This window comes from Carlito syrichta, unplaced genomic scaffold, assembly GCF_000164805.1.
Source record: "Carlito syrichta isolate Samal-C Ts95f unplaced genomic scaffold, Tarsius_syrichta-2.0.1 Scaffold303978, whole genome shotgun sequence".
NCBI classification, from domain to species: domain Eukaryota; kingdom Metazoa; phylum Chordata; class Mammalia; order Primates; family Tarsiidae; genus Carlito; species Carlito syrichta.
In genome coordinates, this window is record NW_007248074.1 from 424782 (window position 1) to 443281 (window position 18500).

The window sequence follows — 18500 nt, forward strand, 5'->3', positions numbered from 1 at the left end:
AGCAAGCTTCAACAGCTGAATCAACCAGGCAAATAAAAGAATCTCAGAACTTGAGGATCAAACTACTGAACTACCTAAAGCCAACAAAAACAAAATCAAAAGGCTTAAGAAGAATGTGCAAAGTCTATGAAAGATTTGAGGTTATGTAAAAAGCCCAAATCTATTATTGACCAGCATCCCAGAGAGAGAAGGGGAAACTGAGAACACCCTGGAATAAATCTTCTAAGATGTCATTCAATAAAATTTTTCCTCTCTCACTAGAGAGGTGATCATGCAGATGCAAGAGATTCAGAAAACTCTTGCAGTGTATTACATGAGAAGACCATCCCCAAGGCTTATAATAATCTGCCTCCACAAGGTAGCCATGAGAGAAGAAATACTAAATGCAGCTAGAAAAGACTGACCTCCTACCAAAGAAGATTCAAGAAAGTTTCTGCAGACTTCTCAGCAGAAATCTTAAAAGCCTGAAGGGGCTAGGGTCCCATATTTAATATTCTTAAGGAAAAGCAATTTCAGTCAAGAATTTGATACTGCATCAAGCTAAGCTTCATTAATGAAGGAGAATTAAAATATTTCCCAAACATCAAATTTGTAAGAGAATACACAACCTCCAGACCAGCTTTTCTGGATCTGCCTGAGAAAGTTCTAAACACAAAAACAAAAGAATCCATTCATCACAAAGCACAGGCAAGCGCAGAGTTAGCAGATCATACAAATCAACCACAAAACCATAAAAGTAAAGCAACCTATTAATAGCAGTATGATAAAAACAGAGTCCCACATATCAATAGTTAACTTAAATGTGAATTGTCTGAATGTGCAACTCAAAAGTCATAAAGTGGCAAATTGGATAAAAGAGTATGATCCATCCTTCTTTCTTCTGCCTTCAGGAAATCCATTTCACTGCTAATAACACCCATAGGCTCAAAGTAAAGGACTGGAGAAAGATTTTCCAGGTAAATGGGAAAAAAGGGGCAGGAATAGCTATTCTTATATCAGACAAAATGTATTTTGAACCAATAAAAGTTAAAAAGAACGTATAAGGACACTACATAATGATAAAAGACTCAATCCACTAGCAAGAAGTATTTATTTTGAATATATATGCATTAAATGTAGGAGCACCTAGATTTATAAAACAACTGCTAATTAAACTAAGAGAGGACATAGACAGCCATACAATTATAGTCAGAAACTTTAATATCCCACTAACAGCCTTCACAGATCATCAAGGCAAAAAATTTAACAAGGAAATTTAGAAGCTTAACTTGACACTTGATCAATTGGACCTAATAGACATCTATAGAAAACTTCACCCAATAACCACAGAATATATAATTTTTTCCATCAGCAAATGGAACATACTCCAAGATCGACCACACACTCAAGCATAAATCAAGCATAAACAAAAGTTAAAAAGTCAAAATCATACCAAACATCTTCTCAGACCACAGTGGAATAAAAACAAATATCATCACCAACAGGAATGCCCTCAAGCATCCAAATACATGGAAATTAAATAACATACTTCTGAATGCTTTTGCGTTAACTCAGAAATCAAGGTAGAAATAAAAAGATTCTTAGAAACAAATGAAAACAAAAACATTCACAGCAGAACCTCTGAGATCCCATGAAACAGTGCTGAGAGGAATGTTTATAGCCTTGCACATACATATCAATCAAGAAAATAGAGGGATCTTAAGGAAACAATCTAGTGTTGCACTTAAGAGAGCTGGAAAGACAAGTGCAATCCATTCCCAAAACTAATAGAAAAGTGGAAATCATTAAAATAAAATCACAGTAGAATGAAATACAGACCCAAAAATCATACAAAGAGCCAACGGGACAAAAAATTGGTTCTTTGAAAGGATGGATAAGATTGACAGATTGACCAAAAGAGAGAGAAAGAGAGACAGGGAGAGAGAGAAAATATATTAATTTGAATAAACATAATTAGAAATGAAAAAAATAAAGTTACAACTAGCCCTGAAGAAATAGAAAAGATTATCAAAGACTACTATGAACACATGTAAGCAAATGAAGTATAAAAATCTAGAGGAGATGGAAGAAGTCCTGGCATCACATAAACTCTTAAGATTGAAGCAGGAAGACATTAAAACCCTAAACACACCAAAAATAATCCGAGAAATTGACCCAGTAATAAAAAACACCTCAACATCAAAAAATTCCTGGACTAGATGGTTCCTTAGCTGAGTTCTACAAGATGTTCAAGGAAGAGCTGATACGAATCCTATAGAAAAAGTCCTAGGCAATCAAAAAGGAAGAAATGCTCCTTAGCTCATTCTATGAAACCAATGTCAGCCTGATACCCCCAAATGACAAAGATTCAACAAGGAAGGAAAACAATAGACCAATTTCTCTGATGAACAGAGATGCAAAAATTTTCTTTTTTTTTATCTTTTAATTTTTTTATTTTAAAGATGTGGGGTACAATTCAGGGTTAGGTATACAAATTTTCATTATGTAGGTACCCTTGTTGATGAAGTGTGTCCCCCTTCCCCAGGCAGACTCCCACAACTGCCAGTCCCATCTCCTCACCCCCCCCACACCCTGCCATTTCCTGCTTATGTCAGTTCTTTTCTTATAGTATTACAATAGTTCAAAGTCCAAGTACTTATGAGTGACAATATGTGATACTCAGTACTTTGTTTCTGTGAAAGATCACTCAGTATTATAGACTCTAAGTCCATTCAGTGTGCAGTAAAGATCATGATTTTGTTCTTCTTTATGGCTGTGTAATATTCCATCATGTATATATACCACATTTTAAAAAATCCAGTCCTCTTTTGATGGGCTGCAGGATTGGTTCCGTGTTCTTGCTACTGTGAACAATGTTGCAATAAACATACATATGCAGCTATCTTTTATAGAGTGATTTGAGTTCTTCCAGGTATATTCCCAATAGGAGGATTGCAGGGTTTATGGAAGGTCAATTTTTAGATCTATTAGGAATCGCCACCCTATTTTCCACAGAGGTTGTATTAGTTTACACTCTCACCAAAAGTGTAGAAGTGTTCCCTTTTCACCACGTCCTCTCCAGCATCTGTTGTTTTTGAGTAATTGATGATAGCCATCCTGACTGGGGTTAGCTGGTATTTCAGTGTAGTTTTAATTTGCAATTTTTTGATGACTAGTGAGACTGAGCATTTTTTCATGTATCTGTGGACTGCTCATATGTCTACTTGTGAGAAGTGTCTATTCATATCTTTTGCCCACTTAGTAATGGGGCTGTTTGTTTTTTTCTTTTTGGCACATTTGAGTTCCTTGAAGATCCTAGATGTCAGGCCTTTGTCAGACATACCGTTGGCAAATATTTTTTCCCAGTCTGTGGGCTGTCTCCCCGCTCTCTTGACGGTTTCTTTGGCTTTGCAGAAGCTTGTCAGTTTGATGAGGTCCCACTTACCTATCTTATCTCTTATGGCATGGGCACTTGGAGTTTTTATCAGAAACTCGTTGCCAGTTCCAATTTCCATAAGGGTGTCTTCTGCATTTTCTAAGGTTCTTATAATTTGGGGTTTTACATTTAGGTCTTTGATCCATTTAGAGTTGATTTTTGTGAATGGTGATAGGTAGGGATCTTGCTTTAATCTTCTGCATATGGTCAACCAGTTTTCCCAGCACCATTTACTGAATAAGTGCAAAAATTTTCAACAAGAGTTTAGCAAATCACATCCAACAGCACATTTGATAGATCATCCATCATGACAAGGAGGCTTCATTTCCGGGTTGCAAGACTGGTTCAACATACATACATCAATAAACGTTAACCCGTCACATATACAGGTGTAAAACCAAGAACGACATGATTATCTCATTAGACACAGAAAAAACATGTGATAAAATTTAGCATCCCTATTGATACAAACCTTCAGACACATAGGATTTCTTCAAAATAATAAGAGTTATCTATGACAAACCTGCAGCCAACATCATTCTTGATGAGCAGAAGCTGGAAGCATTCTTCCTAAGAACTGGAACAAGACAAGGATGCCCATGATCACAACTTCCATTCAGCATAGTACTGAAAGGCCTAGCTAGGGCAGGAAGAAAGAAATTAGGGGTATCCAAACAGTCTAACAAGAAGTTAAGTTATCTTTCTTTGCTGATTATATGATTCTATACCTAGAAAACCCTAGAGGCTGTTAAAAACCTCCTCTGATGATAAATGACCTCAGTAAAGTCCTGGGTTATAAAATCAGTGTTAAAAATAAAGTTGCATTTGTATACATCAACAACAGGTAGGCTGAGTACTAAATTAAAAACACAATCTCAGCCTGTAATCCTGCGCCTTTGGGAGGCTGAGGTGAGTGGATTGCTTGAGCCTGCGGGTTTGAGACCCGCCTGGGCAACTTGGCGAGACCTCATCTCTACAATAAAGCAAAAATTAGCCAGGTGTGGTAGCGCGTGCCTGTAGTTCCAGCTACTTGGAAGGCTGAGGCGGAAGGATCGCCGGAGCCCAGCAGGTTGAGGCTGTGGTGGCCGGGAGCGGCCACTGCACTCCAGTCTGGAAGACAGAGTGAGACTTCAACTCAAAAAAAATAAATAAATAAAAATAAAAATAGAAACACAATCTCATGCACAATAGCCACAAAAAATATCTTGGCATGCTATGAAATCTGAGAGAGGTGGGAAGCTTCAGGAGAAAAGTTTGAAGTTAGCTGTGTTAGCTTATGAGGTTTAAGAAAAGGAGCTGTCTTAATAACATAAAAGTGCAAGGTGAAGCAGCAAGTGCTGATGTAGAAGCTGCAGCAAGTTATCAAGAAGATCTAGCTAAAATTATGATGAAGATGGCTACACTAAACAAGAGATATTCAAGTAGATGAAACAGCCTTTTATTGGGAGGAGTTGACATACAGGACTTTCATATCTAGAGAAGAAAAGTCAATACCTGGTTATAAGTCTTCAAAAGACAGGTTGATTTTCTCTTTGATTACCTCCTGGAATACTGGTTCCAAGTTGTTCTCATTTTCCTTTTCTTCTTCTGGGATACCAATCAGGCATAGGTTTGGCCTCTTGATATAATCACACATCTCTTGTAGAATTTGACCTTCCATATGACCCAGCAATTTCCCTATTGGGAATATACCCAGAGGAACTCAAATTGTTCTACAAAAAAGAGACCTGTGCACGCATGTTTGTTGCGGCTCTATTCACAATAGAAAACATGGAACCAACCATGTTGCCCATCAGAGCTGGACTGGATAAAAAAAATTGTGGTACATATACACAATAGAATATTATGCAGCCATAAAGAAGGACAAATATATGGACTTTGCAGCAACTTGGATGGATTTGGAGTCTATCATACTCAGTGATTTATCACAGAAACAAAGAACTGTGTTCCATAGGTTCTCACTCACAAGCTGACCTTGAACAATTATAATGCTATAAGAAAGCGATTGGCAGTAGTGGAAAACTGTCAGGGGACAGGGGGTGGGATTGGCAGTTGAGGGAAACTCCTAGGGGAGGGAGGGGCATACCTCATCAACAAGGGTACCTGCATGATCAATGTTTATATACCTAACTCTGAATTGTACCCCATGTTTCTATAATAAATGATAATTTTTAAAAAAGTCAGGTTGATTCTCTTGTTAGGAGCTAAGGTAGCTGGTGGCTTTAGGTTAAAGTCAATGCTTATTTACCATTGCAAAAATTCTAAGGCCCTTAAGAATTATGCTAAATCTACTGTGCCTGTGTTCTACAAATTATACAACAAAGCCTTGATTACAGCACATCTCTCTATAGCATGATTTAGCGAATTTTTAAAAACTTATTGTTGAAACTTAGCACTCAGGAAAAATTTGTTTTTTAAAATATTACCACACGTTGACAATGCTTCTAGCCACCCAAGAGCACTGATGATATCGATATATATAAGGGGATTCATGTTGTTTTCGTGTTTGCTAACACAACATCCATTCTGTAGCCCATGGATCAAGAAGTAATTTTGACTTTCAAGTCTTATTATTTAAGAAATATACTTTGTAAGGTTATAACTGCCACAGATAGTGATTCCTCCAATAGATTTGGGCAAAGTAACTTGGAAACTTTCTCAAAAAGATTCATAATTCTAGATGCCATCTATAATATTCGTGATTCAAGGGAGAAAGTCAAAATATGAACATTAACAGGAGTTTGGAAGAAGTTGATTTCAATCCTTATGGATGACTTTGAAATTTTAAAAATTTCATTGGAGGTAGTAATTGTAGATGTGGTGGAAATGGCAACAGAACTAGAGTTAGAAGTGGAGACTGCACATGTGACTGAATTGTTGCAATCTTATGATCAAACTTGAATGAATGAGGATTTGCTTTGTATGAATGAGCAAACAAAGTGATTTCTTGAGATGAAATCTATTTTTGGTGAACATACTGTAAACTTGGTTGAAATGACAGCAAAGGATTTAGGATATTCTATAAACTTAGTTGATAAAACAGCAGCAGGATTGAGAGGATTAATTTCAATTTTTGAAAGATTTTCTACCATGTGTAAAATGCTATCAGTCAGTTTTACATGCTACAGAGAAATCTTGATATGGTCAACTTTGTTGCTTTCTTATTTTAAGAAACTGCCACAGTCACCCAAACCTTCAGCAACCACTATCCTGATCAGTCAGCATCCATCAATATTGAAGGAAGACCCTTCACCAGCAAAAATATTCTGATTTACTGAAGGCTCAGGTGATTGTTAGGACTTTTTAGCAATAAAGTATTTTTATTTCAGATATTTCCTTAATCTGGGTGTAAGGATATGGCACACTTAACAATTATTAGACTACAGTATAGTGTAAACAAAACTTTTATATATACTTGGAAAGCAACATTTTTTTGTGACTCACTTTATTGTATTATTCTTTTTATTGAAATGGTCTGGAAGTGTATTCATGATATTCAGTATCTCTGAGATATGCCTAGCTATTTACCTATCTATTTATAATATATATATCGTTCACATATACATATATAATTATTCTTATGACTTCTTGTCTTGCTCGAACTTGAATGTCTGCCAAAGGATTGTCATCAAATAATAATCACTAGCACAATTTTGATGTTTTATATATTTTAGCTGGTAAAATTTGTAGTTTTCCAAAGAACAATTATAATACGTCATTGTGACAATTGATGTAACATATTTAATTCCTCCCACCCATTTTATACCTACTTTCCCAAATATATATATATATATATATATATATATATATATATATAACACTTTCTAGGCTCTTGTCTCTTATTTGCAGATTTGTTTTGGGTGTTAGAATAAAAAGTTATTCAGTGAATGTTGCTGCTTCTTATTCTGAAAGGCAACCTATCCATTTAATAACCATTTCAGTATTACCAAGGTATCTTTCAAAAAGGTATAATTTGAAATTGATGGCATCAACATATTTCTTCAATATTATTTTTTCATTTTTTAATTGCTTTTCTAAGATGAAGATAATTAGAATTAATTACATAACAGGAGGTATACTGAGAGTTAGAACAGTGGTGACTATAGTGGCCTTCAGCAGCAGATAGGGATAGTTCTTTGGCTTACTAGCTTTATGACCTTAAACAAATCACTTAATGCATCTAAACATCAATTTTCCTAGCAGTATGATGCAAATAATAATAACTAATGCTGTGGTTCTTAAATATAAAACATTCAGTGTAGTTTTATACACACTGTAAATGTTTAACAAACATTAACCATTATAATAGCCAAGACTGACATATAATAAGTAGTAATAACACTTAATTTTTTTCTTGTTTCTCCTTGTGAATGGTAACTAATTTTGTTGATAATATTCTGTACAATATATCTTTTATCTTTCATATAACAAATGCTTCATCTTAGACAAGTGATAGGTTTCTAGGGAAAACTGTAATTGCCTTTTATAATTACACTGACAAAAGTATAAATGAGAGAATAATAATACTGAGTGATCTATCACAGAAACAAAGAACTGAGTTATCACATGTTCTCACTCATAAGTGGACCTTGAATAATTATCGTAATACTATAAGAAAAGGATTGTCAGTAGTGAGAAATTGCTGGGAGTGAGGGTAGGATTGGCAGTAGTGGGATTCTGCTGGGGGAGAGAGGGGCACACCCTTTCAGCAATGGTACCTGCATATGAACATTTGTCTACTTAACTCTGAATTGTAACCCACATCTTTAAAATTAAAAAAATTTAAAAAGAGAGGATAAATAAAAGTAATAGTTTAGAGTGAAATATTGTGATAGCTTTAATACATTAACTTGTCTTTCTGAAAAGTTAAATAGTTAATATTTTCCTACTTTTAGATGTGAATGATGTGATGATGCATGGAAAATAGAATCAGGTTGGAATACTTCCCATTGATAATACTGCTAAAGCAGATACTTCCCTGAAAGTAAAAAAAAAAAAAAAAAAAGAGGATATTAAAAATATTGATCATATACAATTATAAGTAAGAAAATTAAAGTTATCTTTTTTAAAATAAAAAAATTTGAGAAGCATTTCTGTAATAACAAACTGAGGACTTTGAAAAATAAACTCCTCCATAAAAACAATGAGAAAACTAGCAACAATTGTCAAAGTATGTCATTTTAGGACTCTGGAAATTAACCAAAGGATTCCAACAATCTGAGAAGCATCTACATGAGAAAAATATCTGAATATTATTTCAATCTGAGAGCTATGTGGCACTTTATTTTCTCCTTGTATTCTTCTGTCTTCAGCTCTTTGTAGCTTTAAATTACCATCAGATTCAGAATAAAGGAGATACAAACATCAGCAATCTAGTAATCACTGAAGGGGGTAAAAAGGATTTGGAGAACCCTAAAAATACCCTTCTCCAGACTATTTGACCTACCTGGTAGCTCATGATAAATTCTCATTTATTTGAACAAATTCAGAGCTCACTCAGTGAAGAAATCCTATCTGTGAGTAATTTGGTAAAAACAATCAGCAGCGATTGTTTACTATTGCAGCAAACTGTGGTGGCAATACTAGTTGGAAAAAACAAAAAATTGGAAATGAGGTGTCATAGGGGGCCTTGAGAAGTGATCTACCACAGAAACACAGAACTGAGTACCACGTTCTCATTCACAAGCAGACCTTGAACAATTATCATAATACTAAAAGAATGGAATGAACATAGTGGGAAACTGCCAGGGAAAGGGGTGTACACCTCAAAAATGAGGGTACCTGCATAATGACCATTTGTATATCTTACCCTGAATTGTACCCCACACTTAAAACAAACAAATAAAAACAAAAAAACCCTGTCCCCTCAGGTCCCTTAGTTAGGTTAGAGTTTAGTCTTCACCAGGAGAATCATTAAACAAATAAGGAGTAGCAACCACAAACAGCAGCAACAACAAACTCTAGTGAATAAGGAAATCTGATTTCCAGTGTTTCCACATTACATTATTTCAAATGTTCAATTTTCAGTAAAACTACGGGACATACAAATAAACAGAAAAATTTGGCACATGAACAGGAAAAAAATAATCAATAGAAGCATAACGTAAAGAAGCCCAGATGCAGAACTTTCTAGACAAAACAGGTCTTTAAGCATAAATATGCTGAAAGAACAAAAGCTAACTATGCCTGTAAAATTAAAGTATAAGAAAACACTTCTCACTGCATAGAAAATATTAATAATATGACATAAATTATTAAAAAATAAGAAAGTTGAAAATTAAAATATTGAAATAAAAAATTCACTAGAGGTACTCAGCAGCAGATTTCAATTGACTGAAGAGAAAATCAGCATACTTGATGACACATCTGAAGAACAAAATGAAAAGAAGAATGAAAAAAAATTTTAAAATGGCGAGCTTTTCAGAGAATTATAGTACACCATCAAATGTACCAACATATGCATTATGGTAATACCAGAGAAGAGGTGAGTAAGGGGCAAGAGAATATTTGAAGAAATAATGACTGAAAACTTTCCAGATATGAGTTACAATATTATTCTAAATATCCAAGCAGCCCAACAAAATCCAAGTAAGACAAACTTCAAGAGGTATACACCTCAGCACATCATAAAAAAATTCTTAAAAGACAAAGAGGGAATCTTGAATGCAGCAAGAGAAAAATGACTTATCATTAGGGATACTTAATAAGATAAATAACTGATTTCTCATCGAAAATGATTGAAGTCAGAGGGAGGGGGATAACACATGCAAAATTCTGAGAGAAAAGGGCTGCCAATAAAATATTCTGTTTATAGAAACTATACATCAATACAAAAGAAAAATTACAAATTCTGAGAAAAGAAAAAATGAAGAATTTATTACTAGAAAACTGCTCTACAAGAAATGCTAAATAGAATTAGTTCATCAGTCTGAAATAAAAGGTCACTACTCTGTAACTTGAATCCAGTACAGGTAGCTATATCGGTAAATAAAAAATGCAATAAAAATGGTTTTTTTTTTTTTGGTTTGTTTCTTAGCTATGTCACCAAAAGAAGCAAGTGACATACAAAAAATGATAAATTGCTCTTCAGAACAATTTAAAACTTTTTGACTGAAAATGATACCATTAAGAAAGCGAAAAGATATCTCATGAAGTGGAAGAAAATATGTGTAAATCATGTATCTGATAAGAGACCTGCATCCAGAATTTATAATTAACCTTAAACCTTCAATAATAAAAAGCCAAATAATCCAATTATCAAATATACAAATGAAATGAGCAGACATTTTTCCAAAGAAAATGTACAAATGTTTATCAGTACCATGAAAAGATGTTTAACATCAAAACCTCAGTGAAATTTGAAATTGCGAATGAATGAAAAACTACTTTATACATACCAGGATGGCTCATGGATTCATTGCAATCATTTTTATTTTCAACTCAAGTTCTTTTCCCTAATTTTATCCTTTATTCAAATTTTTTACCAAATGTATCCCCCAACTTGTCAAATTAAATACCTGTCAAGTAGTTTAGAAGTCATGTCCACCAGGTTACTGGTCCCCCAGTCCAGAACCAGGTCTAATAGTGGTGTCTCATTGCATGCACCCTCCAGTGATACTAAAGATATTGGCCTTACTTTAATTTCTAGTCAAGAGAGTATGTCCTTGTCCTCTCAACACTCTAGGCCCTCAATGGCTCATAAACTTTAGTATAGGCAGGAATTAACAGCAGTTTTTTCATCTTTCCTTGGGAGAAGGCAGGGAGCACTGCCTTCAGCTGCTGACTTCAAACAGTAACATTGACCTTGGCCCTTTGTCTCATTTAGAATTCTTTTGTCTCCTGTTGCTCTGTTCTTTAGCAGTGAACTCCTGGCCAACACTTGCTGCTTCCATGTTTTTCAGCTCTCACAAAACTGTGGATTTGTTCCTTCAACTTTGTGTTCTGTTTTTGTTCACAGAAATGTTTTATTTTGCTTTGGAGTTGCACTATGTTTTCAGATTGCTCTTGTGAGAGTTTGTCTACCATTGTCAAGGGTTTGCAGTACAGGGATTGATCAAAGTAAAAATTTATAGCAACATTTTTATTAGAGCCTCCCTCCCCCATTTAGCTCTCTTAATTGGTGTTTTGTTAGAAGTCGTTTGCAGCAGTTGCACTCTTTTTGCCCACAACCAACACTATAATTTTGATTTTAATATAATTTTGATTACTTATTAAAATATTATAAAGAGTTATTAGGTTTGCAACTTTATTTAGATGACAAACAGAGATCAAATAAAAATGACTGAATAATCAGTAAGGGAATTGCATTGTGTAAATATTTCCTAAATGACATGTTTATAGCTATCGTGAAATGTGATAATATATAATATGATTCTGATAGCTAAATTTCCAAACATTTTCTGTCAAAGAACTGGTGAAATTCTTAGCTGGGCTGCTTTATGGACTCATTTCTCCAACCTTTTTCAGGATATTTTTTTCTATTCTATCACATCTTGGATATGACACACACTGAGCTTCTTTTCTAATATACTCTTCCCTGCTTAAGAATAATCATTTCTTTGTTCCAAAGTCACAGTCTTGTGGCTTTGCTTGTACTCTGACATATTATTGTACCTCCCAGGGATACAAGTGCCCCAATCTGAGAAATAGCAATCTTAAGCAATCATTTAAGGGAGGAAACCTTTGCCAATAGCAACTTTTTAATATATTAATGAACATTGATAGATAATTGGTTTATTAAATGAATTTAATTCAGTATGAAACCAGATAAACATAACTTTACTATTATTATTGTTATCTTAGTACTGTTTTCTTAATCTTTAAATCTGTTATGCAGAATTGTTCTTCCCAGCTGCTAAATGACATCTTGGGTAGATACAGCTGATTATCTGGTCACTTTCAGATATTAAAAAGTTCAGTCAATTTTATTACCCAAATTTCAATATTTTTAATTAAAGGCTTCCTGAATTCTGCTTCAATTCTGTGCAAAATCTGTGTGAAAAGTGGGGAGGTAGATACATTTTTTCGCTCTTTCTAGGTCCTGGTTCTTTCTCCCTCCTGGGATAAACCTGGTGGTGACATTAAGAGGTAATAATCAGATATTTTGCTTGTGCATAGCAGATGTCCAAATTCAGGCTTATTACCTGTGGGACACTCCTGTGGTTTCTTCAGTGATTTTCTGCCATCCCCACTGTGGTAGGTGGCTCCTCCATTTGCAGTGCCCTGACATAATAGACAATATCTCCTCCAACTGTCTGCTGCTTCTGATTCTCCCCTTAGTTCTCCAACCACACTCCTCACTGCTACGAAATCCATGCTCTTACCTGGGATACTTATCTATAACTCAGACTTGACTATTTTCATGGTTCCCCTTTGTTGATGGAAAACAAACACTTCTTGGTCTTCTAGCCTTAAGACACGCAGTCCTTTATAAAAATACCTACCACACATTGCTGCTACCATGTTTATCAGAGCTACCTTCTTATCTTTTATCTTTTTCTGGTATGAGTCAGAAACTGTCCTTACATTCCAGGGAATATACTATGGCAAGCTTTCTGGATGATTCTTTCAAAGCTGCAATAACTTAGTAAGACCTCCTTGGCCTTTCTTTTTAACCTCTTTTTATCTACTACCTCATGGCAGGTGATGAGCTAAGAATTTCAAAGCCACTTTCAAATAATCAATATAAGTTTCTAAAATATTATTTTAATATACAAAAGCATGCTATTTTTAATTTTTAGAAAGTATTTCTTCAAAAATAGTTTTTGAATAAAAATGTTTTATAAGTCCACCAATATAATAAATACAAATTTGGGAGTCAATCAATGATGAGTTCAAAAATTCTTTGATTTCAATAATTTCAATGACCGTCTTACAACTCAAAAGTTTACTGATTTGCATAAAAATCCTATGGTGTCTACTTAAGGAGCATGTTCAGTTGCAAAAATCAAAATGAAAAATTGTTTTAAAAACATGTTTTTTTTCCTGATTAGAATGTTCAGCTAAATATGCAAACCAATTTGATACAGGCCTAAATAGTGCTTTGCTCATCTTAAGCATTCATGTTAATCCTCTAATAACTTTTGTGATGTTTGTATTTTTCCTGTATTTGAGTTGCTTTATCTAGGCACATCTGAACATTTTTCTCTGAATGGGTTTGGTCACTTTGTAGTTCTTCTGTTGTTTTAATTTTAGAATGTACATGAAGTCCCAGGTACTATGGAGAATGTCGTGTGTCTCTTTTCTCTAAGAGTATTCATGATAAGTAAACTTTGCATTCTACATGTGAGCACATCGCCTTTCTAGACTTTTAAAAATTCTTTTTGGTATTTGTTTCACACACTCTTTATTTTGTAGATATTTAAAAGAGATATTTTAAAGAATACATCAGGGCTATAATTACATCTGAATATTTGTAATTATTGTACTAGTTGGCAGTACTGAGAGAAGCAACTTGCTTTAAAACCTTTCAAACTATGAGATTTATATAAATGATAGATATGTGACTATTTTATTTTTTTAATTCCACAAAAGATTTTTTATTCTAAAGTAATAGCAAATCTTCCTGAGGCATTGCAAACATCACATATTTTATATATTTTTAAAGTTATTCAGCTTAAAAAGAAAACATGTGGCATAAAAGCAAAGTAACTTACTAATTGCCAGAAGAATTATACAAATAATGGTGTTAAGAAATTGAAAGATTATTTTGATTAAATGAAAAACTGTCTAGCAGGGTAAATTCTGATGTTCTTCTGTTGCACTAATGATTATTTCCTCAATTACAACACAAGTGGACCATTTCTGTCTCAAGTGAAAAACATTTAGCTTTAGATCAAATACTAAATTTCTTAGTCTAGAACCTCATTCCCATATTTCATTGCTATCCAATCAATTTTAAATACTAAATGGCTAAGTAGGGTATATTCCTTTCTTTCCACACCAAATACTATGAATGTTGCTTTCTTTCTGAAATTATTCATTCTATTAGAGAATATTTTCCATAATAAATATACTTTGCTGAGTCCTTTTTTGTGTTTGTGTGTATGTGTGTGTATATAGCATGGCTAAGAAATATGTGGAAAACATGGTGAAACAAGCTGGAAAGAAGAGAGGATATTGCTGAAGTCAGAGAACAAGATGAAGTCCCTTGCTGTGACCAAGAGTTCACCTGCCTTGTCTATTTCAAATGGCAATGCTTGTTTACAGCCACATCCTGAAATCTGTCATGCTATCCTGTTGTGAGGCAGGAGGTTGCTCTGCAGGTATTTCTAGACCTTGTCATCCAGAAGATTTGCCCTGTTGTGTTTTTGCTTCCAGATATGATCTTGACTTTGCCTAAGACAAAGATCTAGAGTGTAATGTAGAAGCCCTGCATTTCTGAAGAGAAGAGTATAACTTGCATTTTAATTTCTCTATGGGATATTTTTTCTCAAACTTCCATTAAATTACTCAAAATCACATTTATGCTATTCTAGCCTAATTCTAAACTCTACCTCTTTTTCTTTTTTCTAATCTATGAGCTGTTAATGGATTTAGGTCATATACTGAATGAATCAGGTTAAGTACAATAATCAACAGACAGGTTAACTCCCTGCACTTCAATGTCCCCTTGTTCTAAAGCAGGCTAATCTGTTTCTACAACTAGTACTTATAATGCTGTTATCAGTCAGGTTCACAGCAGAAACAAAAACTAAATAATAATTTGAACAGTTATAATAAATAATTTAAAGTATTCTATATCTATCTATCTATCTAACATCTATCTATCTATCTATCTATCTATCTATCTATCTATCTATCTATCTATCTATCTATCACCTATCACCTTTCTACTATTTATAACTAAGAGGAAGGAAAATAATAATCTAAAGAATATCCTGGGTCTAAGAGAGAATATCTGAAGAAGAAACTAACTTTGAAAGGGAGGGATTCTCTCCAAGAATAGGATGCAGACTTTCTTGGGGAAGATGTGTTTGTTGCCTCCTAGATGGCAGAGAAATTCCCTGGGTTATTGTGTTGACTGGACTGATTCAAAGTCAGTGGGCCATTTTAAAGGTACTTTGAGGTCTATTTTGAAGATATTAAGGCTTAGAGAATTTGAAGACTTCACTTAGTAGTTCAGGTTCTGATAAGGAAGGATAGTTTCATAATCTTTAAATCAATAATTATGTATTTCCTCTTATTTTCAGTGACGTTCAAGTCATTAAAGTGGAGTGTTTTTTTCTTTCTTTCCCTACTTTTCTCTTACTCCTGATTCTCCTAATTCTTCTTTTGTCCAATTCTCTTTTCCAGATGTTGAATAGAATTTAATAGAGATTTCTAAAAATATAATAACCACATTAAGATATTGGTTCATACATTAAAGTTTAATTTTGCATATAACAGTAAAGGTAACCACTTAAAGCTAGTCTATATTTCTGTTAATCATTTCTCTTTGTTTTCCTTCTTACACCTATTTCTGCCTCTCTTCGGTGTATTCAGTAATGCTACCTTCTCATTGTGTGGGTTTATTCAATATTTTAAAAAGCTATTGCTGTTTAGTTTCACTAATGTTTTATTACAGGCTGGGCCAACCACTTCTCAAAATTATTTGATTTTCTATTAATTCCATAAAAGATATATGTGTACACTCATAATGTGTATATTGCTATAATAATTTTTTTCTACTACATATGTCCAGGGGAGACTGCTATATGTAAGTATATGTATCTCTATATATAAAACGTGTAGAGTTACATCTATATATTGATATCTCTTTTTCTGTTTATCTATCATCTATCTATCTATCTATCTATCTATCTATCTATCTATCTATCTATCTAATCTATCATCTATTGATACATACACACCCTGGCATACAACATAGTGAAATAAGCAGTCAAAATATGATCTGCTACATTTCCTTCTATTTCTTAGCATAATAATCCAAATCATTTTATCTTAAATATTTACAACTAAAATGTAGTAATCTCTAGAAATATAGAATGTGTAGTTTTGACTTATTGAAAATGACAGAAGTATCAGTTTCTTTAAAAGTTCGGTCTCACTTTGATAGTTTCACTTTATCCACTATCCAAGTACAATCGAGTACACTATTCCCATTTTATGGATGAGGAAATAAAAAGTGGCTTGTGCAGGTCATACATGGGGTTACAATGAATTTTTACTGTCTTCTGGAAAGTTACTTTGCCCTTAATTCCCCAGACCAATAGCTGGACAATTTCAAATTTAAATATTCACAATTACCCAATAAATATTTTAATACATTTTTAATACATTTCAGACTATATTTTACTTATTAATATTATTTTTAGTGATGTATTTTGGAGGTAAAATAATAGAATCTTGTCTTGAATGTGGATGTAAAATGAGCTCATATATGTTTTTGCATGTGTGTCTTAGGCATATACCGTAATGAGATAGAATTCTATTCCTTTCTTTTCAGTAGGGCCTTCTCAATAGGAACTGTCATTCAGAGGTCTTATCTAAAAATACTAAGTTTAAGTCTGAATAACCACATTGCTATTTTCTGAATCTCAAAAGCACTATCGTAGGTATTCAGATGAATTATTGAGTGACAAGCTATGAGAGCCATCAGCCCTCAGCTCCACCTCTCCCATTGGGCAGAGTTCAATAGCTATTTATTAACTCTTATTACTTATTCTGATGGTGAAGACTGGCTCACAAAAGCCAAATAAATTTGATTTCAAAGATGCACAGTAGTGTCTGGATGATTTACTTAGTGTTTACTGATGTGTCGAAAAGAGAAATAAAGAAAACATCAGTAAACACAGGTTGAGCTGCTTTGGTGGTAAGAGTGGTTAAATAATTCTGTGCTCTATAATATTTGCTTCATTGCTTTTATGTTCAAAGGTTTTATGCAGTGTCTGCTTTTTGCTGGTTGCCAATGCAAGTTTATCATTTTATGTTAGATGCTTGAATTATTCAATTAAAAAACGTTAGCCTGAGCAAACCAGCCAAGTCTGTAAAAATAACAAGTCATATAAAATAGATTGTATTTTTACTGAAACCTGAACAAGAGTATAGATGTAATTTTAGAGGCAAATGCCCAGGGATGAGACAAAGCTGGAGAATTTCTGTTCAAATTCTCCACCTTCCTTCTACACACCACAGCAAAGAGCATCAGCTTCTGTCAGTGCTTAGTTTGCAAGTTACAACAATTCTTTAGGGTCTATTTTGGTTCAGATTATAGCTCTTACCTTGGCCAATACTCTCTTCTTTGGGGCTCCTTATTAAACAATGCATTAGTTTTCTCTATTGTTTCAGCTTTTAAATGAGGGGTTGTTTGTGAGTACCAATCACTTTGTACTGAGCCACTTTTGCTTTAGGTGGTCTATGACTTTCAGCAATCTTTATTTTGTATGCAAAGCACCCTGAGTGATTCAAATGCAGGTGGTTTGAGAATCACTAAAATTATCATCGAAAATGTGAGATGATGCTAAAGACAGTATTCTTGGTAAGTTCAAATTCAGATTGCCTCAATCCTGCATACCTACTTTTGATCTCTTTCTTGAAAAATTCACACTGGAGTTGTCACTGGATCTGACTGTTTCATCTGGGTAATGTCCTTAGAGCCTGGTTCTGTGGCAGACCCTCCCATGAGTCATCAGTGAGATCTTGAAGTGTAGATGTTTTTAGTAAAAAAACCTCTGTCTCTGGCATGTAGAATCAGGTCATGGCATGGAAGAAATGCAGAAACTGATTAGCTTTGTGTTCAATGGTTAATTTTGACTCAAGGAGACAAGCATGAAAAGGCAGAAAACATTGAAAACATCAAACAAATAGCTAAACATAATGAGTTGTAGGTTTTGCTAGTCAGAGCAAAAGTATTTAATAGCATTTAAAGGTTGCTGAACACATTCTCTGGTTTTCCTTTTCTCAGTCATTGGTATGATACTTAAATCTCACTGATTTTACTTTGGCTCAGTTGAGCCACCATGGAATTAGGTCTGATATTTATGTTGGCATATGTTAAATTTAGTAATTATTTTTGCATAATAGATCACAAAAGAGGAAGGTGTGTATTACCTCTTTATAAACTTTTATAAATTCTTTTTTTCTT